We start from the raw sequence: 23818 nt of genomic DNA on the forward strand, positions 1-23818 counted from the left end.
TGACAGCGCAAGCACGACAAACGTCTGCGGGACGAGACGAGACGAGACGAGACGACTAAGGAATAAGTTCGTGGTTACAAATCAAATTTGGAACTCAACACACCTACACAACAATAGGCGGTGACGTATTTCAGAAATCACCTGCCGATTCGTAGTGTTTTGTCGTTTTCAAAGTCTTCTTGGCAAACTTGGTTAGCACATTCTCCCTCAAACTGAGTTAATTACTGCATTTTCGTTCCATTACAGTAGTTTAAAAGGCTTAAGGAAGCATCTTTGTCACAACAGAAAGGTAGTTTGAAAATTGGGCTGGCGACATAACAAAAAAAAAAAAAACAGTAAGGGAGCCAACAGCACCCGGGTTTCCCAGGCGGTCACCCATCCAAGTACTAGTCGGGCCCGATGATGCTTAACTTCGGTGATCGGACGAGAACCGGTGTATTCATAATGGTATGGCCGTTGGCGCTCATCTAATGTAGGAGCACGGCAGAATTCGCGTTCGGCTTTTCTCCCAACACACAAAATGTTAGTTTTCGGCCGCATTTGACGAAAGCGCTTCCTTCCGCAACCGCCAGTTCCTCGAGGACGGCGCGGGGAGGCGCGCCCGGCGTCCCAGCAGAGTGACGGCCGAATTGGCGGGCGCACCGCCGCGTGTGTGAGACGCACTGCTGCTCGTTGCACCCCCTGTCATTCGCTGGGCGCGTGCAGCCTTCGACACTAGCGGAGGACGCATCTTGTCCCTGGTGTTCAGCAGAGGGCCTGTGCGGGGTGTGGCAGTGTCGTGCTGGAGGGCCCACTGGTAGCGATGTGGGCTTCCTCGCCTCGCCTCGCCACGCCTCGCCTCGCCTCACACCAGGTGTCTGCGTAAGTTTGCAGTGCATTCGCACCATTCCTATCCCTGTCCCTGTCCCCGTCCCGACTTGTCCCGACTTTGCTCGACTGCCGCTCGCTGCCGCTCGGGTCGTGGTCCATATGACAGCGCAAGCACGACAAACGTCTGCGGGACGAGACGAGACGAGCGAGACGAGACGACTAAGGAATAAATTCGTGGTTACAAATCAAATTTGGAACTCTACACTCCTACACAACAATAGGCGGTGACGTATTTCAGAAATCACCTGCCGATTCGTACTGTTTTGTCGTTTTCAAAGTCTTCTTGGCAAACTTGGTTAGCACATTCTCCCTCAAACTAATTACTGCATTTTCGTACCATTACAGTAGTTTAAAAGGCTTAAAGAAGCATCTTTGTCACAACAGAAAGGTAGTTTGAAAATTGGGCTGGCGACATAACAAAAAAAAAAAACAGGAAGGGAGCCAGCAGCACCCGGGTTTCCCAGGCGGTCACCCATCCAAGTACTAGCCGGGCCCGATGATGCTTAACTTCGGTGATCGGACGAGAACCGGTGTATTCATCATGGTATGGCCGTTGACGCTCATCTAATGTAGGAGCACGGCAGAATTCGCGTTCGGCTTTTCTCCCAACACACAAAATGTTAGTTTTCGGCCGCATTTGACGAAAGCGCTTCCTTCCGCAACCGCCAGTTCCTCGAGGACGGCGCGGGGAGGCACGCCCGGCGTCCCAGCAGAGTGACGGCCGAATTGGCGGGCGCACCGCCGCGTGTGTTAGACGCACTGCTGCTCGTTGCACCCCCTGTCATTCGCTGGGCGCGTGCAGCCTTCGACACTAGCGGAGGACGCATCTTGTCCCTGGTGTTCAGCGGAGGGCCTGTGCGGGGTGTGGCAGTGTCGTGCTGGAGGGCCCACTGGTAGCGATGTGGGCTTCCTCGCCTCGCCACGCCTCGCCTCGCCTCGCCTCACACCAGGTGTCTGCGTAGTTTGCAGTGCATTCGCACCATTCCTATCCCTGTCCCTGTCCCCGTCCCGACTTGTCCCGACTTTGCTCGACTGCCGCTCGCTGCCGCTCGGGTCGTGGTCCATATGACAGCGCAAGCACGACAAACGTCTGCGGGACGAGACGAGACGAGACGAGACGACTAAGGAATAAGTTCGTGGTTACAAATCAAATTTGGAACTCAACACACCTACACAACAATAGGCGGTGACGTATTTCAGAAATCACCTGCCGATTCGTACTGTTTTGTCGTTTTCAAAGTCTTCTTGGCAAACTTGGTTAGCACATTCTCCCTCAAACTGAGTTAATTACTGCATTTTCGTTCCATTACAGTAATTTAAAAGGCTTAAGGAAGCATCTTTGTCACAACAGAAAGGTAGTTTGAAAATTGGGCTGGCGACATAACAAAAAAAAAAAAAACAGTAAGGGAGCCAACAGCACCCGGGTTTCCCAGGCGGTCACCCTTCCAAGTACTAGCCGGGCCCGATGATGCTTAACTTCGGTGATCGGACGAGAACCGGTGTATTCATCATGGTATGGCCGTTGGCGCTCATCTAATGTAGGAGCACGGCAGAATTCGCGTTCGGCTTTTCTCCCAACACACAAAATGTTAGTTTTCGGCCGCATTTGACGAAAGCGCTTCCTTCCGCAACCGCCAGTTCCTCGAGGACGGCGCGGGGAGGCGCGCCCGGCGTCCCAGCAGAGTGACGGCCGAATTGGCGGGCGCACCGCCGCGTGTGTGAGACGCACTGCTGCTCGTTGCACCCCCTGTCATTCGCTGGGCGCGTGCAGCCTTCGACACTAGCGGAGGACGCATCTTGTCCCTGGTGTTCAGCGGAGGGCCTGTGCGGGGTGTGGCAGTGTCGTGCTGGAGGGCCCACTGGTAGCGATGTGGGCTTCCTCGCCTCGCCACGCCTCGCCTCGCCTCGCCTCACACCAGGTGTCTGCGTAGTTTGCAGTGCATTCGCACCATTCCTATCCCTGTCCCTGTCCCCGTCCCGACTTGTCCCGACTTTGCTCGACTGCCACTCGCTGCCGCTCGGGTCGTGGTCCATATGACAGCGCAAGCACGACAAACGTCTGCGGGACGAGACGAGACGAGACGAGACGACTAAGGAATAAGTTCGTGGTTACAAATCAAATTTGGAACTCAACACACCTACACAACAATAGGCGGTGACGTATTTCAGAAATCACCTGCCGATTCGTAGTGTTTTGTCGTTTTCAAAGTCTTCTTGGCAAACTTGGTTAGCACATTCTCCCTCAAACTGAGTTAATTACTGCATTTTCGTTCCATTACAGTAGTTTAAAAGGCTTAAGGAAGCATCTTTGTCACAACAGAAAGGTAGTTTGAAAATTGGGCTGGCGACATAACAAAAAAAAAAAAACAGTAAGGGAGCCAACAGCACCCGGGTTTCCCAGGCGGTCCCCCATCCAAGTACTAGTCGGGCCCGATGATGCTTAACTTCGGTGATCGGACGAGAACCGGTGTATTCATAATGGTATGGCCGTTGGCGCTCATCTAATGTAGGAGCACGGCAGAATTCGCGTTCGGCTTTTCTCCCAACACACAAAATGTTAGTTTTCGGCCGCATTTGACGAAAGCGCTTCCTTCCGCAACCGCCAGTTCCTCGAGGACGGCGCGGGGAGGCGCGCCCGGCGTCCCAGCAGAGTGACGGCCGAATTGGCGGGCGCACCGCCGCGTGTGTGAGACGCACTGCTGCTCGTTGCACCCCCTGTCATTCGCTGGGCGCGTGCAGCCTTCGACACTAGCGGAGGACGCATCTTGTCCCTGGTGTTCAGCAGAGGGCCTGTGCGGGGTGTGGCAGTGTCGTGCTGGAGGGCCCACTGGTAGCGATGTGGGCTTCCTCGCCTCGCCTCGCCTCGCCTCGCCTCGCCTCACACGTGGTGTCTGCGTAAGTTTGCAGTGCATTCGCACCATTCCTATCCCTGTCCCTGTCCCCGTCCCGACTTGTCCTGTCCCCGTCCCGACTTGTCCCGACTTTGCTCGACTGCCGCTCGCTGCCGCTCGGGTCGTGGTCCATATGTCAGCGCAAGCACGACAAACGTCTGCGGGACGAGACGAGACGAGCGAGACGAGACGACTAAGGAATAAATTCGTGGTTACAAATCAAATTTGGAACTCTACACTCCTACACAACAATTGGCGGTGACGTATTTCAGAAATCACCTGCCGATTCGTACTGTTTTGTCGTTTTCAAAGTCTTCTTGGCAAACTTGGTTAGCACATTCTCCCTCAAACTAATTACTGCATTTTCGTACCATTACAGTAGTTTAAAAGGCTTAAAGAAGCATCTTTGTCACAACAGAAAGGTAGTTTGAAAATTGGGCTGGCGACATAACAAAAAAAAAAACAGGAAGGGAGCCAGCAGCACCCGGGTTTCCCAGGCGGTCACCCATCCAAGTACTAGCCGGGCCCGATGATGCTTAACTTCGGTGATCGGACGAGAACCGGTGTATTCATCATGGTATGGCCGTTGACGCTCATCTAATGTAGGAGCACGGCAGAATTCGCGTTCGGCTTTTCTCCCAACACACAAAATGTTAGTTTTCGGCCGCATTTGACGAAAGCGCTTCCTTCCGCAACCGCCCGTTCCTCGAGGACGGCGCGGGGAGGCACGCCCGGCGTCCCAGCAGAGTGACGGCCGAATTGGCGGGCGCACCGCCGCGTGTGTTAGACGCACTGCTGCTCGTTGCACCCCCTGTCATTCGCTGGGCGCGTGCAGCCTTCGACACTAGCGGAGGACGCATCTTGTCCCTGGTGTTCAGCGGAGGGCCTGTGCGGGGTGTGGCAGTGTCGTGCTGGAGGGCCCACTGGTAGCGATGTGGGCTTCCTCGCCTCGCCACGCCTCGCCTCGCCTCGCCTCACACCAGGTGTCTGCGTAGTTTGCAGTGCATTCGCACCATTCCTATCCCTGTCCCTGTCCCCGTCCCGACTTGTCCCGACTTTGCTCGACTGCCGCTCGCTGCCGCTCGGGTCGTGGTCCATATGACAGCGCAAGCACGACAAACGTCTGCGGGACGAGACGAGACGAGACGAGACGACTAAGGAATAAGTTCGTGGTTACAAATCAAATTTGGAACTCAACACACCTACACAACAATAGGCGGTGACGTATTTCAGAAATCACCTGCCGATTCGTAGTGTTTTGTCGTTTTCAAAGTCTTCTTGGCAAACTTGGTTAGCACATTCTCCCTCAAACTGAGTTAATTACTGCATTTTCGTTCCATTACAGTAGTTTAAAAGGCTTAAGGAAGCATCTTTGTCACAACAGAAAGGTAGTTTGAAAATTGGGCTGGCGACATAACAAAAAAAAAAAAACAGTAAGGGAGCCAACAGCACCCGGGTTTCCCAGGCGGTCCCCCATCCAAGTACTAGTCGGGCCCGATGATGCTTAACTTCGGTGATCGGACGAGAACCGGTGTATTCATAATGGTATGGCCGTTGGCGCTCATCTAATGTAGGAGCACGGCAGAATTCGCGTTCGGCTTTTCTCCCAACACACAAAATGTTAGTTTTCGGCCGCATTTGACGAAAGCGCTTCCTTCCGCAACCGCCAGTTCCTCGAGGACGGCGCGGGGAGGCGCGCCCGGCGTCCCAGCAGAGTGACGGCCGAATTGGCGGGTGCACCGCCGCGTGTGTGAGACGCACTGCTGCTCGTTGCACCCCCTGTCATTCGCTGGGCGCGTGCAGCCTTCGACACTAGCGGAGGACGCATCTTGTCCCTGGTGTTCAGCAGAGGGCCTGTGCGGGGTGTGGCAGTGTCGTGCTGGAGGGCCCACTGGTAGCGATGTGGGCTTCCTCGCCTCGCCTCGCCTCGCCTCGCCTCGCCTCACACCAGGTGTCTGCGTAAGTTTGCAGTGCATTCGCACCATTCCTATCCCTGTCCCTGTCCCCGTCCCGACTTGTCCTGTCCCCGTCCCGACTTGTCCCGACTTTGCTCGACTGCCGCTCGCTGCCGCTCGGGTCGTGGTCCATATGACAGCGCAAGCACGACAAACGTCTGCGGGACGAGACGAGACGAGACGAGACGACTAAGGAATAAGTTCGTGGTTACAAATCAAATTTGGAACTCAACACACCTACACAACAATAGGCGGTGACGTATTTCAGAAATCACCTGCCGATTCGTACTGTTTTGTCGTTTTCAAAGTCTTCTTGGCAAACTTGGTTAGCACATTCTCCCTCAAACTGAGTTAATTACTGCATTTTCGTTCCATTACAGTAGTTTAAAAGGCTTAAGGAAGCATCTTTGTCACAACAGAAAGGTAGTTTGAAAATTGGGCTGGCGACATAACAAAAAAAAAAAACAGTAAGGGAGCCAGCAGCACCCGGGTTTCCCAGGCGGTCACCCATCCAAGTACTATCCGGGCCCGATGATGCTTAACTTCGGTGATCGGACGAGAACCGGTGTATTCATCATGGTATGGCCGTTGGCGCTCATCTAATGTAGGAGCACGGCAGAATTCGCGTTCGGCTTTTCTCCCAACACACAAAATGTTAGTTTTCGGCCGCATTTGACGAAAGCGCTTCCTTCCGCAACCGCCAGTTCCTCGAGGACGGCGCGGGGAGGCGCGCCCGGCGTCCCAGCAGAGTGACGGCCGAATTGGCGGGCGCACCGCCGCGTGTGTGAGACGCACTGCTGCTCGTTGCACCCCCTGTCATTCGCTGGGCGCGTGCAGCCTTCGACACTAGCGGAGGACGCATCTTGTCCCTGGTGTTCAGCGGAGGGCCTGTGCGGGGTGTGGCAGTGTCGTGCTGGAGGGCCCACTGGTAGCGATGTGGGCTTCCTCGCCTCGCCACGCCTCGCCTCGCCTCGCCTCACACCAGGTGTCTGCGTAGTTTGCAGTGCATTCGCACCATTCCTATCCCTGTCCCTGTCCCCGTCCCGACTTGTCCCGACTTTGCTCGACTGCCGCTCGCTGCCGCTCGGGTCGTGGTCCATATGACAGCGCAAGCACGACAAACGTCTGCGGGACGAGACGAGACGAGACGAGACGACTAAGGAATAAGTTCGTGGTTACAAATCAAATTTGGAACTCAACACACCTACACAACAATAGGCGGTGACGTATTTCAGAAATCACCTGCCGATTCGTAGTGTTTTGTCGTTTTCAAAGTCTTCTTGGCAAACTTGGTTAGCACATTCTCCCTCAAACTGAGTTAATTACTGCATTTTCGTTCCATTACAGTAGTTTAAAAGGCTTAAGGAAGCATCTTTGTCACAACAGAAAGGTAGTTTGAAAATTGGGCTGGCGACATAACAAAAAAAAAAAAACAGTAAGGGAGCCAACAGCACCCGGGTTTCCCAGGCGGTCCCCCATCCAAGTACTAGTCGGGCCCGATGATGCTTAACTTCGGTGATCGGACGAGAACCGGTGTATTCATAATGGTATGGCCGTTGGCGCTCATCTAATGTAGGAGCACGGCAGAATTCGCGTTCGGCTTTTCTCCCAACACACAAAATGTTAGTTTTCGGCCGCATTTGACGAAAGCGCTTCCTTCCGCAACCGCCAGTTCCTCGAGGACGGCGCGGGGAGGCGCGCCCGGCGTCCCAGCAGAGTGACGGCCGAATTGGCGGGTGCACCGCCGCGTGTGTGAGACGCACTGCTGCTCGTTGCACCCCCTGTCATTCGCTGGGCGCGTGCAGCCTTCGACACTAGCGGAGGACGCATCTTGTCCCTGGTGTTCAGCAGAGGGCCTGTGCGGGGTGTGGCAGTGTCGTGCTGGAGGGCCCACTGGTAGCGATGTGGGCTTCCTCGCCTCGCCTCGCCTCGCCTCGCCTCGCCTCACACCAGGTGTCTGCGTAAGTTTGCAGTGCATTCGCACCATTCCTATCCCTGTCCCTGTCCCCGTCCCGACTTGTCCTGTCCCCGTCCCGACTTGTCCCGACTTTGCTCGACTGCCGCTCGCTGCCGCTCGGGTCGTGGTCCATATGACAGCGCAAGCACGACAAACGTCTGCGGGACGAGACGAGACGAGACGAGACGACTAAGGAATAAGTTCGTGGTTACAAATCAAATTTGGAACTCAACACACCTACACAACAATAGGCGGTGACGTATTTCAGAAATCACCTGCCGATTCGTACTGTTTTGTCGTTTTCAAAGTCTTCTTGGCAAACTTGGTTAGCACATTCTCCCTCAAACTGAGTTAATTACTGCATTTTCGTTCCATTACAGTAGTTTAAAAGGCTTAAGGAAGCATCTTTGTCACAACAGAAAGGTAGTTTGAAAATTGGGCTGGCGACATAACAAAAAAAAAAAACAGTAAGGGAGCCAGCAGCACCCGGGTTTCCCAGGCGGTCACCCATCCAAGTACTATCCGGGCCCGATGATGCTTAACTTCGGTGATCGGACGAGAACCGGTGTATTCATCATGGTATGGCCGTTGGCGCTCATCTAATGTAGGAGCACGGCAGAATTCGCGTTCGGCTTTTCTCCCAACACACAAAATGTTAGTTTTCGGCCGCATTTGACGAAAGCGCTTCCTTCCGCAACCGCCAGTTCCTCGAGGACGGCGCGGGGAGGCGCGCCCGGCGTCCCAGCAGAGTGACGGCCGAATTGGCGGGCGCACCGCCGCGTGTGTGAGACGCACTGCTGCTCGTTGCACCCCCTGTCATTCGCTGGGCGCGTGCAGCCTTCGACACTAGCGGAGGACGCATCTTGTCCCTGGTGTTCAGCGGAGGGCCTGTGCGGGGTGTGGCAGTGTCGTGCTGGAGGGCCCACTGGTAGCGATGTGGGCTTCCTCGCCTCGCCACGCCTCGCCTCGCCTCGCCTCACACCAGGTGTCTGCGTAGTTTGCAGTGCATTCGCACCATTCCTATCCCTGTCCCTGTCCCCGTCCCGACTTGTCCCGACTTTGCTCGACTGCCGCTCGCTGCCGCTCGGGTCGTGGTCCATATGACAGCGCAAGCACGACAAACGTCTGCGGGACGAGACGAGACGAGACGAGACGACTAAGGAATAAGTTCGTGGTTACAAATCAAATTTGGAACTCAACACACCTACACAACAATAGGCGGTGACGTATTTCAGAAATCACCTGCCGATTCGTAGTGTTTTGTCGTTTTCAAAGTCTTCTTGGCAAACTTGGTTAGCACATTCTCCCTCAAACTGAGTTAATTACTGCATTTTCGTTCCATTACAGTAGTTTAAAAGGCTTAAGGAAGCATCTTTGTCACAACAGAAAGGTAGTTTGAAAATTGGGCTGGCGACATAACAAAAAAAAAAAAACAGTAAGGGAGCCAACAGCACCCGGGTTTCCCAGGCGGTCCCCCATCCAAGTACTAGTCGGGCCCGATGATGCTTAACTTCGGTGATCGGACGAGAACCGGTGTATTCATAATGGTATGGCCGTTGGCGCTCATCTAATGTAGGAGCACGGCAGAATTCGCGTTCGGCTTTTCTCCCAACACACAAAATGTTAGTTTTCGGCCGCATTTGACGAAAGCGCTTCCTTCCGCAACCGCCAGTTCCTCGAGGACGGCGCGGGGAGGCGCGCCCGGCGTCCCAGCAGAGTGACGGCCGAATTGGCGGGCGCACCGCCGCGTGTGTGAGACGCACTGCTGCTCGTTGCACCCCCTGTCATTCGCTGGGCGCGTGCAGCCTTCGACACTAGCGGAGGACGCATCTTGTCCCTGGTGTTCAGCAGAGGGCCTGTGCGGGGTGTGGCAGTGTCGTGCTGGAGGGCCCACTGGTAGCGATGTGGGCTTCCTCGCCTCGCCTCGCCTCGCCTCGCCTCGCCTCACACCAGGTGTCTGCGTAAGTTTGCAGTGCATTCGCACCATTCCTATCCCTGTCCCTGTCCCCGTCCCGACTTGTCCTGTCCCCGTCCCGACTTGTCCCGACTTTGCTCGACTGCCGCTCGCTGCCGCTCGGGTCGTGGTCCATATGACAGCGCAAGCACGACAAACGTCTGCGGGACGAGACGAGACGAGCGAGACGAGACGACTAAGGAATAAATTCGTGGTTACAAATCAAATTTGGAACTCTACACTCCTACACAACAATAGGCGGTGACGTATTTCAGAAATCACCTGCCGATTCGTACTGTTTTGTCGTTTTCAAAGTCTTCTTGGCAAACTTGGTTAGCACATTCTCCCTCAAACTAATTACTGCATTTTCGTACCATTACAGTAGTTTAAAAGGCTTAAAGAAGCATCTTTGTCACAACAGAAAGGTAGTTTGAAAATTGGGCTGGCGACATAACAAAAAAAAAAACAGGAAGGGAGCCAGCAGCACCCGGGTTTCCCAGGCGGTCACCCATCCAAGTACTAGCCGGGCCCGATGATGCTTAACTTCGGTGATCGGACGAGAACCGGTGTATTCATCATGGTATGGCCGTTGACGCTCATCTAATGTAGGAGCACGGCAGAATTCGCGTTCGGCTTTTCTCCCAACACACAAAATGTTAGTTTTCGGCCGCATTTGACGAAAGCGCTTCCTTCCGCAACCGCCCGTTCCTCGAGGACGGCGCGGGGAGGCACGCCCGGCGTCCCAGCAGAGTGACGGCCGAATTGGCGGGCGCACCGCCGCGTGTGTTAGACGCACTGCTGCTCGTTGCACCCCCTGTCATTCGCTGGGCGCGTGCAGCCTTCGACACTAGCGGAGGACGCATCTTGTCCCTGGTGTTCAGCGGAGGGCCTGTGCGGGGTGTGGCAGTGTCGTGCTGGAGGGCCCACTGGTAGCGATGTGGGCTTCCTCGCCTCGCCACGCCTCGCCTCGCCTCGCCTCACACCAGGTGTCTGCGTAGTTTGCAGTGCATTCGCACCATTCCTATCCCTGTCCCTGTCCCCGTCCCGACTTGTCCCGACTTTGCTCGACTGCCGCTCGCTGCCGCTCGGGTCGTGGTCCATATGACAGCGCAAGCACGACAAACGTCTGCGGGACGAGACGAGACGAGACGAGACGACTAAGGAATAAGTTCGTGGTTACAAATCAAATTTGGAACTCAACACACCTACACAACAATAGGCGGTGACGTATTTCAGAAATCACCTGCCGATTCGTACTGTTTTGTCGTTTTCAAAGTCTTCTTGGCAAACTTGGTTAGCACATTCTCCCTCAAACTGAGTTAATTACTGCATTTTCGTTCCATTACAGTAGTTTAAAAGGCTTAAGGAAGCATCTTTGTCACAACAGAAAGGTAGTTTGAAAATTGGGCTGGCGACATAACAAAAAAAAAAACATTAAGGGAGCCAGCAGCACCCGGGTTTCCCAGGCGGTCCCCCATCCAAGTACTATCCGGGCCCGATGATGCTTAACTTCGGTGATCGGACGAGAACCGGTGTATTCATCATGGTATGGCCGTTGGCGCTCATCTAATGTAGGAGCACGGCAGAATTCGCGTTCGGCTTTTCTCCCAACACACAAAATGTTAGTTTTCGGCCGCATTTGACGAAAGCGCTTCCTTCCGCAACCGCCAGTTCCTCGAGGACGGCGCGGGGAGGCGCGCCCGGCGTCCCAGCAGAGTGACGGCCGAATTGGCGGGCGCACCGCCGCGTGTGTGAGACGCACTGCTGCTCGTTGCACCCCCTGTCATTCGCTGGGCGCGTGCAGCCTTCGACACTAGCGGAGGACGCATCTTGTCCCTGGTGTTCAGCGGAGGGCCTGTGCGGGGTGTGGCAGTGTCGTGCTGGAGGGCCCACTGGTAGCGATGTGGGCTTCCTCGCCTCGCCACGCCTCGCCTCGCCTCGCCTCACACCAGGTGTCTGCGTAGTTTGCAGTGCATTCGCACCATTCCTATCCCTGTCCCTGTCCCCGTCCCGACTTGTCCCGACTTTGCTCGACTGCCGCTCGCTGCCGCTCGGGTCGTGGTCCATATGACAGCGCAAGCACGACAAACGTCTGCGGGACGAGACGAGACGAGACGAGACGACTAAGGAATAAGTTCGTGGTTACAAATCAAATTTGGAACTCAACACACCTACACAACAATAGGCGGTGACGTATTTCAGAAATCACCTGCCGATTCGTAGTGTTTTGTCGTTTTCAAAGTCTTCTTGGCAAACTTGGTTAGCACATTCTCCCTCAAACTGAGTTAATTACTGCATTTTCGTACCATTACAGTAGTTTAAAAGGCTTAAGGAAGCATCTTTGTCACAACAGAAAGGTAGTTTGAAAATTGGGCTGGCGACATAACAAAAAAAAAAAAACAGGAAGGGAGCCAGCAGCACCCGGGTTTCCCAGGCGGTCACCCATCCAAGTACTAGCCGGGCCCGATGATGCTTAACTTCGGTGATCGGACGAGAACCGGTGTATTCATCATGGTATGGCCGTTGACGCTCATCTAATGTAGGAGCACGGCAGAATTCGCGTTCGGCTTTTCTCCCAACACACAAAATGTTAGTTTTCGGCCGCATTTGACGAAAGCGCTTCCTTCCGCAACCGCCAGTTCCTCGAGGACGGCGCGGGGAGGCACGCCCGGCGTCCCAGCAGAGTGACGGCCGAATTGGCGGGCGCACCGCCGCGTGTGTTAGACGCACTGCTGCTCGTTGCACCCCCTGTCATTCGCTGGGCGCGTGCAGCCTTCGACACTAGCGGAGGACGCATCTTGTCCCTGGTGTTCAGCGGAGGGCCTGTGCGGGGTGTGGCAGTGTCGTGCTGGAGGGCCCACTGGTAGCGATGTGGGCTTCCTCGCCTCGCCACGCCTCGCCTCGCCTCGCCTCACACCAGGTGTCTGCGTAGTTTGCAGTGCATTCGCACCATTCCTATCCCTGTCCCTGTCCCCGTCCCGACTTGTCCCGACTTTGCTCGACTGCCGCTCGCTGCCGCTCGGGTCGTGGTCCATATGACAGCGCAAGCACGACAAACGTCTGCGGGACGAGACGAGACGAGACGAGACGAGACGACTAAGGAATAAATTCGTGGTTACAAATCAAATTTGGAACTCTACACACCTACACAACAATAGGCGGTGACGTATTTCAGAAATCACCTGCCGATTCGTACTGTTTTGTCGTTTTCAAAGTCCTCTTGGCAAACTTGGTTAGCACATTCTCCCTCAAACTGAGTTAATTACTGCATTTTCGTACCATTACAGTAGTTTAAAAGGCATAAAGAAGCATCTTTGTCACAACAGAAAGGTAGTTTGAAAATTGGGCTGGTGACATAACAAAAAAAAACAGGAAGGGAGCCAGCAGCACCCGGGTTTCCCAGGCGGTCACCCATCCAAGTACTAGCCGGGCCCGATGATGCTTAACTTCGGTGATCGGACGAGAACCGGTGTATTCATCATGGTATGGCCGTTGGCGCTCATCTAATGTAGGAGCACGGCAGAATTCGCGTTCGGCTTTTCTCCCAACACACAAAATGTTAGTTTTCGGCCGCATTTGACGAAAGCGCTTCCTTCCGCAACCGCCAGTTCCTCGAGGACGGCGCGGGGATGCGCGCCCGGCGTCCCAGCAGAGTGACGGCCGAATTGGCGGGCGCACCGCCGCGTGTGTGAGACGCACTGCTGCTCGTTGCACCCCCTGTCATTCGCTGGGCGCGTGCAGCCTTCGACACTAGCGGAGGACGCATCTTGTCCCTGGTGTTCAGCGGAGGGCCTGTGCGGGGTGTGGCAGTGTCGTGCTGGAGGGCCCACTGGTAGCGATGTGGGCTTCCTCGCCTCGCCACGCCTCGCCTCGCCTCGCCTCACACCAGGTGTCTGCGTAGTTTGCACTGCATTCGCACCATTCCTATCCCTGTCCCTGTCCCCGTCCCGACTTGTCCCGACTTTGCTCGACTGCCGCTCGCTGCCGCTCGGGTCGTGGTCCATATGACAGCGCAAGCACGACAAACGTCAGCGGGACGAGACGAGACGAGACGAGACGACTAAGGAATAAGTTCGTGGTTACAAATCAAATTTGGAACTCAACACACCTACACAACAATAGGCGGTGACGTATTTCAGAAATCACCTGCCGATTCGTACTGTTTTGTCGTTTTCAAAGTCTTCTTGGCAAACTTGGTTAGCACATTCTCCCTCAAACTGAGTTAATTACTGCATTTTCGTTCCATTACAGTAGTTTAAAAGGCTTAAGGAAGCATCTTTGTCACAACAGAAAGGTAGTTTGAAAATTGGGCTGCCGACATAACAAAAAAAAAAAAAACAGTAAGGGAGCCAACAGCACCCGGGTTTCCCAGGCGGTCACCCATCCAAGTACTAGCCGGGCCCGATGATGCTTAACTTCGGTGATCGGACGAGAACCGGTGTATTCATCATGGTATGGCCGTTGGCGCTCATCTAATGTAGGAGCACGGCAGAATTCGCGTTCGGCTTTTCTCCCAACACACAAAATGTTAGTTTTCGGCCGCATTTGACGAAAGCGCTTCCTTCCGCAACCGCCAGTTCCTCGAGGACGGCGCGGGGAGGCACGCCCGGCGTCCCAGCAGAGTGACGGCCGAATTGGCGGGCGCACCGCCGCGTGTGTTAGACGCACTGCTGCTCGTTGCACCCCCTGTCATTCGCTGGGCGCGTGCAGCCTTCGACACTAGCGGAGGACGCATCTTGTCCCTGGTGTTCAGCGGAGGGCCTGTGCGGGGTGTGGCAGTGTCGTGCTGGAGGGCCCACTGGTAGCGATGTGGGCTTCCTCGCCTCGCCACGCCTCGCCTCGCCCCGCCTCACACCAGGTGTCTGCGTAGTTTGCAGTGCATTCGCACCATTCCTATCCCTGTCCCTGTCCCCGTCCCGACTTGTCCCGACTTTGCTCGACTGCCGCTCGGGTCGTGGTCCATATGACAGCGCAAGCACGACAAACGTCTGCGGGACGAGACGAGACGAGACGAGACGAGACGACTAAGGAATAAATTCGTGGTTACAAATCAAATTTGGAACTCTACACTCCTACACAACAATAGGCGGTGACGTATTTCAGAAATCACCTGCCGATTCGTACTGTTTTGTCGTTTTCAAAGTCTTCTTGGCAAACTTGCTTAGCACATTCTCCTTCAAACTGAGTTAATTACTGCATTTTCGTTCCATTACAGTAGTTTAAAAGGCTTAAGGAAGCATCTTTGTCACAACAGAAAGGTAGTTTGAAAATTGGGCTGGCGACATAACAAAAAAAAACAGTAAGGGAGCCAACAGCACCCGGGTTTCCCAGGCGGTCACCCATCCAAGTACTAGCCGGGCCCGATGATGCTTAACTTCGGTGATCGGACGAGAACCGGTGTATTCATCATGGTATGGCCGTTGGCGCTCATCTAATGTAGGAGCACGGCAGAATTCGCGTTCGGCTTTTCTCGCAACACACAAAATGTTAGTTTTCGGCCGCATTTGACGAAAGCGCTTCCTTCCGCAACCGCCAGTTCCTCGAGGACGGCGCGGGGAGGCGCGCCCGGCGTCCCAGCAGAGTGACGGCCGAATTGGCGGGCGCACCGCCGCGTGTGTGAGACGCACTGCTGCTCGTTGCACCCCCTGTCATTCGCTGGGCGCGTGCAGCCTTCGACACTAGCGGAGGACGCATCTTGTCCCTGGTGTTCAGCGGAGGGCCTGTGCGGGGTGTGGCAGTGTCGTGCTGGAGGGCCCACTGGTAGCGATGTGGGCTTCCTCGCCTCGCCTCGCCTCGCCTCGCCTCACACCAGGTGTCTGCGTAGTTTGCAGTGCATTCGCACCATTCCTATCCCTGTCCCTGTCCCCGTCCCGACTTGTCCCGACTTTGCTCGACTGCCGCTCGGGTCGTGGTCCATATGACAGCGCAAGCACGACAAACGTCTGCGGGACGAGACGAGACGAGACGAGACGAGACGACTAAGGAATAAATTCGTGGTTACAAATCAAATTTGGAACTCTACACACCTACACAACAATAGGCGGTGACGTATTTCAGAAATCACCTGCCGATTCGTACTGTTTTGTCGTTTTCAAAGTCCTCTTGGCAAACTTGGTTAGCACATTCTCCCTCAAACTGAGTTAATTACTGCATTTTCGTTCCATTACAGTAGTTTAAAAGGCATAAAGAAGCATCTTTGTCACAACAGAAAGGTAGTTTGAAAATTGGGCTGGTGACATAACAAAAAAAAACAGGAAGGGAGCCAGCAGCACCCGGGTTTCCCAGGCGGTCACCCATCCAAGTACTAGCCGGGCCCGATGATGCTTAACTTCGGTGATCGGACGAGAACCGGTGTATTCATCATGGTATGGCCGTTGGCGCTCATCTAATGTAGGAGCACGGCAGAATTCGCGTTCGGCTTTTCTCCCAACACACAAAATGTTAGTTTTCGGCCGCATTTGACGAAAGCGCTTCCTTCCGCAACCGCCAGTTCCTCGAGGACGGCGCGGGGAGGCGCGCCCGGCGTCCCAGCAGAGTGACGGCCGAATTGGCGGGCGCACCGCCGCGTGTGTGAGACGCACTGCTGCTCGTTGCACCCCCTGTCATTCGCTGGGCGCGTGCAGCCTTCGACACTAGCGGAGGACGCATCTTGTCCCTGGTGTTCAGCGGAGGGCCTGTGCGGGGTGTGGCAGTGTGGTGCTGGAGGGCCCACTGGTAGCGATGTGGGCTTCCTCGCCTCGCCTCGCCTCGCCTCCCCTCACACCAGGTGTCTGCGTAGTTTGCAGTGCATTCGCACCATTCCTATCCCTGTCCCTGTCCCCGTCCCGACTTGTCCCGACTTTGCTCGACTGCCGCTCGCTGCCGCTCGGGTCGTGGTCCATATGACAGCGCAAGCACGACAAACGTCTGCGGGACGAGACGAGACGAGACGAGACGAGACGACTAAGGAATAAATTCGTGGTTACAAATCAAATTTGGAACTCTACACTCCTACACAACAATAGGCGGTGACGTATTTCAGAAATCACCCGCCGATTCGTACTGTTTTTTCGTTTTCAAAGTCCTCTCGGCAAACTTGGTTAGCACATTCTCCCTCAAACTGAGTTAATTACTGCATTTTCGTACCATTACAGTAGTTTAAAAGGCATAAAGAAGCATCTTTGTCACAACAGAAAGGTAGTTTGAAAATTGGGCTGGTGGCATAACAAAAAAAACAGGAATGAAGCCAGCAGCACCCGGGTTTCCCAGGCGGTCACCCATCCAAGTACTAGCCGGGCCCGATGATGCTTAACTTCGGAGATCGGAGGAGAACCGGTGTATTCATCATGGTATGGCCGTTGGCGCTCATCTAATGTAGGAGCACGGCAGAATTCGCGTTCGGCTTTTCTCCCAACACACAAAATGTTAGTTTTCGGCCGCATTTGACGAAAGCGCTTCCTTCCGCAACCGCCAGTTCCTCGAGGACGGCGCGGGGAGGCACGCCCGGCGTCCCAGCAGAGTGACGGCCGAATTGGCGGGCGCACCGCCGCGTGTGTGAGACGCACTGCTGCTCGTTGCACCCCCTGTCATTCGCTGGGCGCGTGCAGCCTTCGACACTAGCGGAGGACGCATCTTGTCCCTGGTGTTCAGCGGAGGGCCTGTGCGGGGTGTGGCAGTGTCGTGCTGGAGGGCCCACTGGTAGCGATGTGGGCTTCCTCGCCTCGCCTCGCCTCGCCTCCCCTCACACCAGGTGTCTGCGTAGTTTGCAGTGCATTCGCACCATTCCTATCCCTGTCCCTGTCCCCGTCCCGACTTGTCCCGACTTTCCTCGACTGCCGCTCGGGTCGTGGTCCATATGACAGCGCAAGCACGACAAACGTCTGCGGGACGAGACGAGACGAGACGAGACGAGACGACTAAGGAATAAATTCGTGGTTACAAATCAAATTTGGAACTCTACACTCCTACACAACAATAGGCGGTGACGTATTTCAGAAATCACCTGCCGATTTGTACTGTTTTGTCGTTTTCAAAGTGCTCTTGGCAAACTTGGTTAGCACATTCTCCCTCAAACTGAGTTAATTACTGCATTTTCGTACCATTACAGTAGTTTAAAAGGCTTAAGGAAGCATCTATGTCACAACAGAAAGGTAGTTTGAAAATTGGGCTGGTGACATAACAAAATAAAACAGGAAGGGAGCCAGCAGCACCCGGGTTTCCCAGGCGGTCACCCATCCAAGTACTAGCCGGGCCCGATGATGCTTAACTTCGGTGATCGGACGAGAACCGGTGTATTCATCATGGTATGGCCGTTGGCGCTCATCTAATGTAGGAGCACGGCAGAATTCGCGTTCGGCTTTTCTCCCAACACACAAAATGTTAGTTTTCGGCCGCATTTGACGAAAGCGCTTCCTTCCGCAACCGCCAGTTCCTCGAGGACGGCGCGGGGAGGCGCGCCCGGCGTCCCAGCAGAGTGACGGCCCAATTGGCGGGCGCACCGCCGCGTGTGTGAGACGCACTGCTGCTCGTTGCACCCCCTGTCATTCGCTGGGCGCGTGCAGCCTTCGACACTAGCGGAGGACGCATCTTGTACCTGGTGTTCAGCGGAGGGCCGGTGCGGGGTGTGGCAGTGTCGTGCTGGAGGGCCCACTGGTAGCGATGTGGGCTTCCTCGCCTCGCCTCGCCTCGCCTCGCCTCACACCAGGTGTCTGCGTAGTCTGCAGTGCATTCGCACCATTCCTATCCCTGTCCCTGTCGCCGTCCCGACTTGTCCCGACTTTGCTCGACTGCCGCTCGCTGCCGCTCGGGTCGTGGTCCATATGACAGCGCAAGCACGACAAACGTCTGCGGGACGAGACGAGACGAGACGAGACGAGACGACTAAGGAATAAATTCGTGGTTACAAATCAAATTTGGAACTCTACACTCCTACACAACAATAGGCGGTGACGTATTTCAGAAATCACCTGCCGATTTGTACTGTTTTGTCGTTTTCAAAGTGCTCTTGGCAAACTTGGTTAGCACATTCTCCCTCAAACTGAGTTAATTACTGCATTTTCGTACCATTACAGTAGTTTAAAAGGCTTAAGGAAGCATCTATGTCACAACAGAAAGGTAGTTTGAAAATTGGGCTGGTGACATAACAAAATAAAACAGGAAGGGAGCCAGCAGCACCCGGGTTTCCCAGGCGGTCACCCATCCAAGTACTAGCCGGGCCCGATGATGCTTAACTTCGGTGATCGGACGAGAACCGGTGTATTCATCATGGTATGGCCGTTGGCGCTCATCTAATGTAGGAGCACGGCAGAATTCGCGTTCGGCTTTTCTCCCAACACACAAAATGTTAGTTTTCGGCCGCATTTGACGAAAGCGCTTCCTTCCGCAACCGCCAGTTCCTCGAGGACGGCGCGGGGAGGCGCGCCCGGCGTCCCAGCAGAGTGACGGCCCAATTGGCGGGCGCACCGCCGCGTGTGTGAGACGCACTGCTGCTCGTTGCACCCCCTGTCATTCGCTGGGCGCGTGCAGCCTTCGACACTAGCGGAGGACGCATCTTGTACCTGGTGTTCAGCGGAGGGCCGGTGCGGGGTGTGGCAGTGTCGTGCTGGAGGGCCCACTGGTAGCGATGTGGGCTTCCTCGCCTCGCCTCGCCTCGCCTCGCCTCACACCAGGTGTCTGCGTAGTCTGCAGTGCATTCGCACCATTCCTATCCCTGTCCCTGTCGCCGTCCCGACTTGTCCCGACTTTGCTCGACTGCCGCTCGCTGCCGCTCGGGTCGTGGTCCATATGACAGCGCAAGCACGACAAACGTCTGCGGGACGAGACGAGACGAGACGAGACGAGACGACTAAGGAATAAATTCGTGGTTACAAATCAAATTTGGAACTCTACACTCCTACACAACAATAGGCGGTGACGTATTTCAGAAATCACCTGCCGATTCGTACTGTTTTTTCGTTTTCAAAGTCCTCTCGGCAAACTTGGTTAGCACATTCTCCCTCAAACTGAGTTAATTACTGCATTTTCGTACCATTACAGTAGTTTAAAAGGCATAAAGAAGCATCTTTGTCACAACAGAAAGGTAGTTTGAAAATTGGGCTGGTGACATAACAAAAAAAACAGGAATGAAGCCAGCAGCACCCGGGTTTCCCAGGCGGTCACCCATCCAAGTACTAGCCGGGCCCGATGATGCTTAACTTCGGAGATCGGACGAGAACCGGTGTATTCATCATGGTATGGCCGTTGGCGCTCATCTAATGTAGGAGCACGGCAGAATTCGCGTTCGGCTTTTCTCCCAACACACAAAATGTTAGTTTTCGGCCGCATTTGACGAAAGCGCTTCCTTCCGCAACCGCCAGTTCCTCGAGGACGGCGCGGGGAGGCGCGCCCGGCGTCCCAGCAGGCGGTCACCCATCCAAGTACTAGCCGGGCCCGATGATGCTTAACTTCGGTGATCGGACGAGAACCGGTGTATTCATCATGGTATGGCCGTTGGCGCTCATCTAATGTAGGAGCACGGCAGAATTCGCGTTCGGCTTTTCTCCCAACACACAAAATGTTAGTTTTCGGCCGCATTTGACGAAAGCGCTTCCTTCCGCAACCGCCAGTTCCTCGAGGACGGCGCGGGGAGGCGCGCCCGGCGTCCCAGCAGAGTGACGGCCCAATTGGCGGGCGCACCGCCGCGTGTGTGAGACGCACTGCTGCTCGTTGCACCCCCTGTCATTCGCTGGGCGCGTGCAGCCTTCGACACTAGCGGAGGACGCATCTTGTACCTGGTGTTCAGCGGAGGGCCGGTGCGGGGTGTGGCAGTGTCGTGCTGGAGGGCCCACTGGTAGCGATGTGGGCTTCCTCGCCTCGCCTCGCCTCGCCTCGCCTCACACCAGGTGTCTGCGTAGTTTGCACTGCATTCGCACCATTCCTATCCCTGTCCCTGTCCCCGTCCCGACTTGTCCCGACTTTGCTCGACTGCCGCTCGCTGCCGCTCGGGTCGTGGTCCATATGACAGCGCAAGCACGACAAACGTCTGCGGGACGAGACGAGACGAGACGAGACGAGACGACTAAGGAATAAATTCGTGGTTACAAATCAAATTTGGAACTCTACACTCCTACACAACAATAGGCGGTGACGTATTTCAGAAATCACCCGCCGATTCGTACTGTTTTTTCGTTTTCAAAGTCCTCTCGGCAAACTTGGTTAGCACATTCTCCCTCAAACTGAGTTAATTACTGCATTTTCGTACCATTACAGTAGTTTAAAAGGCATAAAGAAGCATCTTTGTCACAACAGAAAGGTAGTTTGAAAATTGGGCTGGTGACATAACAAAAAAAACAGGAATGAAGCCAGCAGCACCCGGGTTTCCCAGGCGGTCACCCATCCAAGTACTAGCCGGGCCCGATGATGCTTAACTTCGGAGATCGGAGGAGAACCGGTGTATTCATCATGGTATGGCCGTTGGCGCTCATCTAATGTAGGAGCACGGCAGAATTCGCGTTCGGCTTTTCTCCCAACACACAAAATGTTAGTTTTCGGCCGCATTTGACGAAAGCGCTTCCTTCCGCAACCGCCAGTTCCTCGAGGACGGCGCGGGGAGGCACGCCCGGCGTCCCAGCAGAGTGACGGCCGAATTGGCGGGCGCACCGCCGCGTGTGTGAGACGCACTGCTGCTCGTTGCACCCCCTGTCATTCGCTGGGCGCGTGCAGCCTTCGACACTAGCGGAGGACGCATCTTGTCCCTGGTGTTCAGCGGAGGGCCTGTGCGGGGTGTGGCAGTGTCGTGCTGGAGGGCCCACTGGTAGCGATGTGGGCTTCCTCGCCTCGCCTCGCCTCGCCTCCCCTCACACCAGGTGTCTGCGTAGTTTGCAGTGCATTCGCACCATTCCTATCCCTGTCCCTGTCCCCGTCCCGACTTGTCCCGACTTTCCTCGACTGCCGCTCGGGTCGTGGTCCATATGACAGCGCAAGCACGACAAACGTCTGCGGGACGAGACGAGACGAGACGAGACGAGACGACTAAGGAATAAATTCGTGGTTACAAATCAAATTTGGAACTCTACACTCCTACACAACAATAGGCGGTGACGTATTTCAGAAATCACCTGCCGATTTGTACTGTTTTGTCGTTTTCAAAGTGCTCTTGGCAAACTTGGTTAGCACATTCTCCCTCAAACTGAGTTAATTACTGCATTTTCGTACCATTACAGTAGTTTAAAAGGCTTAAGGAAGCATCTATGTCACAACAGAAAGGTAGTTTGAAAATTGGGCTGGTGACATAACAAAATAAAACAGGAAGGGAGCCAGCAGCACCCGGGTTTCCCAGGCGGTCACCCATCCAAGTACTAGCCGGGCCCGATGATGCTTAACTTCGGTGATCGGACGAGAACCGGTGTATTCATCATGGTATGGCCGTTGGCGCTCATCTAATGTAGGAGCACGGCAGAATTCGCGTTCGGCTTTTCTCCCAACACACAAAATGTTAGTTTTCGGCCGCATTTGACGAAAGCGCTTCCTTCCGCAACCGCCAGTTCCTCGAGGACGGCGCGGGGAGGCGCGCCCGGCGTCCCAGCAGAGTGACGGCCCAATTGGCGGGCGCACCGCCGCGTGTGTGAGACGCACTGCTGCTCGTTGCACCCCCTGTCATTCGCTGGGCGCGTGCAGCCTTCGACACTAGCGGAGGACGCATCTTGTACCTGGTGTTCAGCGGAGGGCCGGTGCGGGGTGTGGCAGTGTCGTGCTGGAGGGCCCACTGGTAGCGATGTGGGCTTCCTCGCCTCGCCTCGCCTCGCCTCGCCTCACACCAGGTGTCTGCGTAGTCTGCAGTGCATTCGCACCATTCCTATCCCTGTCCCTGTCGCCGTCCCGACTTGTCCCGACTTTGCTCGACTGCCGCTCGCTGCCGCTCGGGTCGTGGTCCATATGACAGCGCAAGCACGACAAACGTCTGCGGGACGAGACGAGACGAGACGAGACGAGACGACTAAGGAATAAATTCGTGGTTACAAATCAAATTTGGAACTCTACACTCCTACACAACAATAGGCGGTGACGTATTTCAGAAATCACCTGCCGATTCGTACTGTTTTTTCGTTTTCAAAGTCCTCTCGGCAAACTTGGTTAGCACATTCTCCCTCAAACTGAGTTAATTACTGCATTTTCGTACCATTACAGTAGTTTAAAAGGCATAAAGAAGCATCTTTGTCACAACAGAAAGGTAGTTTGAAAATTGGGCTGGTGACATAACAAAAAAAACAGGAATGAAGCCAGCAGCACCCGGGTTTCCCAGGCGGTCACCCATCCAAGTACTAGCCGGGCCCGATGATGCTTAACTTCGGAGATCGGACGAGAACCGGTGTATTCATCATGGTATGGCCGTTGGCGCTCATCTAATGTAGGAGCACGGCAGAATTCGCGTTCGGCTTTTCTCCCAACACACAAAATGTTAGTTTTCGGCCGCATTTGACGAAAGCGCTTCCTTCCGCAACCGCCAGTTCCTCGAGGACGGCGCGGGGAGGCGCGCCCGGCGTCCCAGCAGGCGGTCACCCATCCAAGTACTAGCCGGGCCCGATGATGCTTAACTTCGGTGATCGGACGAGAACCGGTGTATTCATCATGGTATGGCCGTTGGCGCTCATCTAATGTAGGAGCACGGCAGAATTCGCGTTCGGCTTTTCTCCCAACACACAAAATGTTAGTTTTCGGCCGCATTTGACGAAAGCGCTTCCTTCCGCAACCGCCAGTTCCTCGAGGACGGCGCGGGGAGGCGCGCCCGGCGTCCCAGCAGAGTGACGGCCCAATTGGCGGGCGCACCGCCGCGTGTGTGAGACGCACTGCTGCTCGTTGCACCCCCTGTCATTCGCTGGGCGCGTGCAGCCTTCGACACTAGCGGAGGACGCATCTTGTACCTGGTGTTCAGCGGAGGGCCGGTGCGGGGTGTGGCAGTGTCGTGCTGGAGGGCCCACTGGTAGCGATGTGGGCTTCCTCGCCTCGCCTCGCCTCGCCTCGCCTCACACCAGGTGTCTGCGTAGTTTGCACTGCATTCGCACCATTCCTATCCCTGTCCCTGTCCCCGTCCCGACTTGTCCCGACTTTGCTCGACTGCCGCTCGCTGCCGCTCGGGTCGTGGTCCATATGACAGCGCAAGCACGACAAACGTCTGCGGGACGAGACGAGACGAGACGAGACGAGACGACTAAGGAATAAATTCGTGGTTACAAAT

At 55.2% G+C, this 23818-nt stretch overlaps 24 non-coding genes and 2 pseudogenes across 24 annotated transcripts; all 26 read right to left on the bottom strand.

Moving 5' to 3' along the window:
* Positions 1-342: 342 nt before the first annotated feature.
* Positions 343-461, bottom strand: LOC126155988 (5S ribosomal RNA). Its single transcript, XR_007533407.1, has one exon. It is a non-coding gene; the product is annotated as a 5S ribosomal RNA (ribosomal RNA).
* An 848-nt stretch (positions 462-1309) lies between these two features.
* LOC126156024 (5S ribosomal RNA) lies at positions 1310-1428 on the bottom strand. The gene has a single exon (XR_007533441.1). It is a non-coding gene; the product is annotated as a 5S ribosomal RNA (ribosomal RNA).
* Positions 1429-2278: 850 nt separating this feature from the next.
* On the bottom strand, positions 2279-2397 carry LOC126155919 (5S ribosomal RNA). The gene has a single exon (XR_007533343.1). It is a non-coding gene; the product is annotated as a 5S ribosomal RNA (ribosomal RNA).
* An 849-nt stretch (positions 2398-3246) lies between these two features.
* LOC126156030 (5S ribosomal RNA) lies at positions 3247-3365 on the bottom strand. Its single transcript, XR_007533446.1, has one exon. It is a non-coding gene; the product is annotated as a 5S ribosomal RNA (ribosomal RNA).
* Positions 3366-4233: 868 nt separating this feature from the next.
* Positions 4234-4352, bottom strand: LOC126156026 (5S ribosomal RNA). The gene has a single exon (XR_007533442.1). It is a non-coding gene; the product is annotated as a 5S ribosomal RNA (ribosomal RNA).
* An 849-nt stretch (positions 4353-5201) lies between these two features.
* LOC126156031 (5S ribosomal RNA) lies at positions 5202-5320 on the bottom strand. The gene has a single exon (XR_007533447.1). It is a non-coding gene; the product is annotated as a 5S ribosomal RNA (ribosomal RNA).
* Positions 5321-6190: 870 nt separating this feature from the next.
* Positions 6191-6309, bottom strand: LOC126155932 (5S ribosomal RNA). Its single transcript, XR_007533355.1, has one exon. It is a non-coding gene; the product is annotated as a 5S ribosomal RNA (ribosomal RNA).
* Positions 6310-7158: 849 nt separating this feature from the next.
* Positions 7159-7277, bottom strand: LOC126156032 (5S ribosomal RNA). Its single transcript, XR_007533448.1, has one exon. It is a non-coding gene; the product is annotated as a 5S ribosomal RNA (ribosomal RNA).
* Positions 7278-8147: 870 nt separating this feature from the next.
* Positions 8148-8266, bottom strand: LOC126155933 (5S ribosomal RNA). Its single transcript, XR_007533356.1, has one exon. It is a non-coding gene; the product is annotated as a 5S ribosomal RNA (ribosomal RNA).
* Positions 8267-9115: 849 nt separating this feature from the next.
* On the bottom strand, positions 9116-9234 carry LOC126156033 (5S ribosomal RNA). The gene has a single exon (XR_007533449.1). It is a non-coding gene; the product is annotated as a 5S ribosomal RNA (ribosomal RNA).
* Positions 9235-10102: 868 nt separating this feature from the next.
* LOC126156027 (5S ribosomal RNA) lies at positions 10103-10221 on the bottom strand. Its single transcript, XR_007533443.1, has one exon. It is a non-coding gene; the product is annotated as a 5S ribosomal RNA (ribosomal RNA).
* An 847-nt stretch (positions 10222-11068) lies between these two features.
* On the bottom strand, positions 11069-11187 carry LOC126155994 (5S ribosomal RNA). The gene has a single exon (XR_007533412.1). It is a non-coding gene; the product is annotated as a 5S ribosomal RNA (ribosomal RNA).
* An 849-nt stretch (positions 11188-12036) lies between these two features.
* Positions 12037-12155, bottom strand: LOC126156028 (5S ribosomal RNA). The gene has a single exon (XR_007533444.1). It is a non-coding gene; the product is annotated as a 5S ribosomal RNA (ribosomal RNA).
* An 850-nt stretch (positions 12156-13005) lies between these two features.
* Positions 13006-13124, bottom strand: LOC126155935 (5S ribosomal RNA). The gene has a single exon (XR_007533358.1). It is a non-coding gene; the product is annotated as a 5S ribosomal RNA (ribosomal RNA).
* Positions 13125-13974: 850 nt separating this feature from the next.
* LOC126155986 (5S ribosomal RNA) lies at positions 13975-14093 on the bottom strand. The gene has a single exon (XR_007533405.1). It is a non-coding gene; the product is annotated as a 5S ribosomal RNA (ribosomal RNA).
* Positions 14094-14933: 840 nt separating this feature from the next.
* On the bottom strand, positions 14934-15052 carry LOC126155998 (5S ribosomal RNA). Its single transcript, XR_007533416.1, has one exon. It is a non-coding gene; the product is annotated as a 5S ribosomal RNA (ribosomal RNA).
* Positions 15053-15887: 835 nt separating this feature from the next.
* Positions 15888-16006, bottom strand: LOC126155936 (5S ribosomal RNA). Its single transcript, XR_007533359.1, has one exon. It is a non-coding gene; the product is annotated as a 5S ribosomal RNA (ribosomal RNA).
* An 844-nt stretch (positions 16007-16850) lies between these two features.
* LOC126156122 (5S ribosomal RNA) lies at positions 16851-16969 on the bottom strand. The gene has a single exon (XR_007533532.1). It is a non-coding gene; the product is annotated as a 5S ribosomal RNA (ribosomal RNA).
* An 835-nt stretch (positions 16970-17804) lies between these two features.
* Positions 17805-17923, bottom strand: LOC126155937 (5S ribosomal RNA). The gene has a single exon (XR_007533360.1). It is a non-coding gene; the product is annotated as a 5S ribosomal RNA (ribosomal RNA).
* Positions 17924-18768: 845 nt separating this feature from the next.
* Positions 18769-18887, bottom strand: LOC126155939 (5S ribosomal RNA). The gene has a single exon (XR_007533362.1). It is a non-coding gene; the product is annotated as a 5S ribosomal RNA (ribosomal RNA).
* Positions 18888-19731: 844 nt separating this feature from the next.
* Positions 19732-19850, bottom strand: LOC126156090 (5S ribosomal RNA). Its single transcript, XR_007533502.1, has one exon. It is a non-coding gene; the product is annotated as a 5S ribosomal RNA (ribosomal RNA).
* A 133-nt stretch (positions 19851-19983) lies between these two features.
* Positions 19984-20099, bottom strand: LOC126156160 (5S ribosomal RNA; annotated as a pseudogene).
* Positions 20100-20943: 844 nt separating this feature from the next.
* Positions 20944-21062, bottom strand: LOC126156123 (5S ribosomal RNA). The gene has a single exon (XR_007533533.1). It is a non-coding gene; the product is annotated as a 5S ribosomal RNA (ribosomal RNA).
* Positions 21063-21897: 835 nt separating this feature from the next.
* On the bottom strand, positions 21898-22016 carry LOC126155940 (5S ribosomal RNA). Its single transcript, XR_007533363.1, has one exon. It is a non-coding gene; the product is annotated as a 5S ribosomal RNA (ribosomal RNA).
* Positions 22017-22860: 844 nt separating this feature from the next.
* Positions 22861-22979, bottom strand: LOC126156091 (5S ribosomal RNA). Its single transcript, XR_007533503.1, has one exon. It is a non-coding gene; the product is annotated as a 5S ribosomal RNA (ribosomal RNA).
* A 133-nt stretch (positions 22980-23112) lies between these two features.
* Positions 23113-23228, bottom strand: LOC126156161 (5S ribosomal RNA; annotated as a pseudogene).
* Positions 23229-23818: the final 590 nt, after the last annotated feature.

The sequence above is a fragment of the Schistocerca cancellata genome, unplaced genomic scaffold (genome assembly GCF_023864275.1).
Source record: "Schistocerca cancellata isolate TAMUIC-IGC-003103 unplaced genomic scaffold, iqSchCanc2.1 HiC_scaffold_1102, whole genome shotgun sequence".
Classification (NCBI taxonomy): Eukaryota; Metazoa; Arthropoda; class Insecta; order Orthoptera; family Acrididae; genus Schistocerca; species Schistocerca cancellata.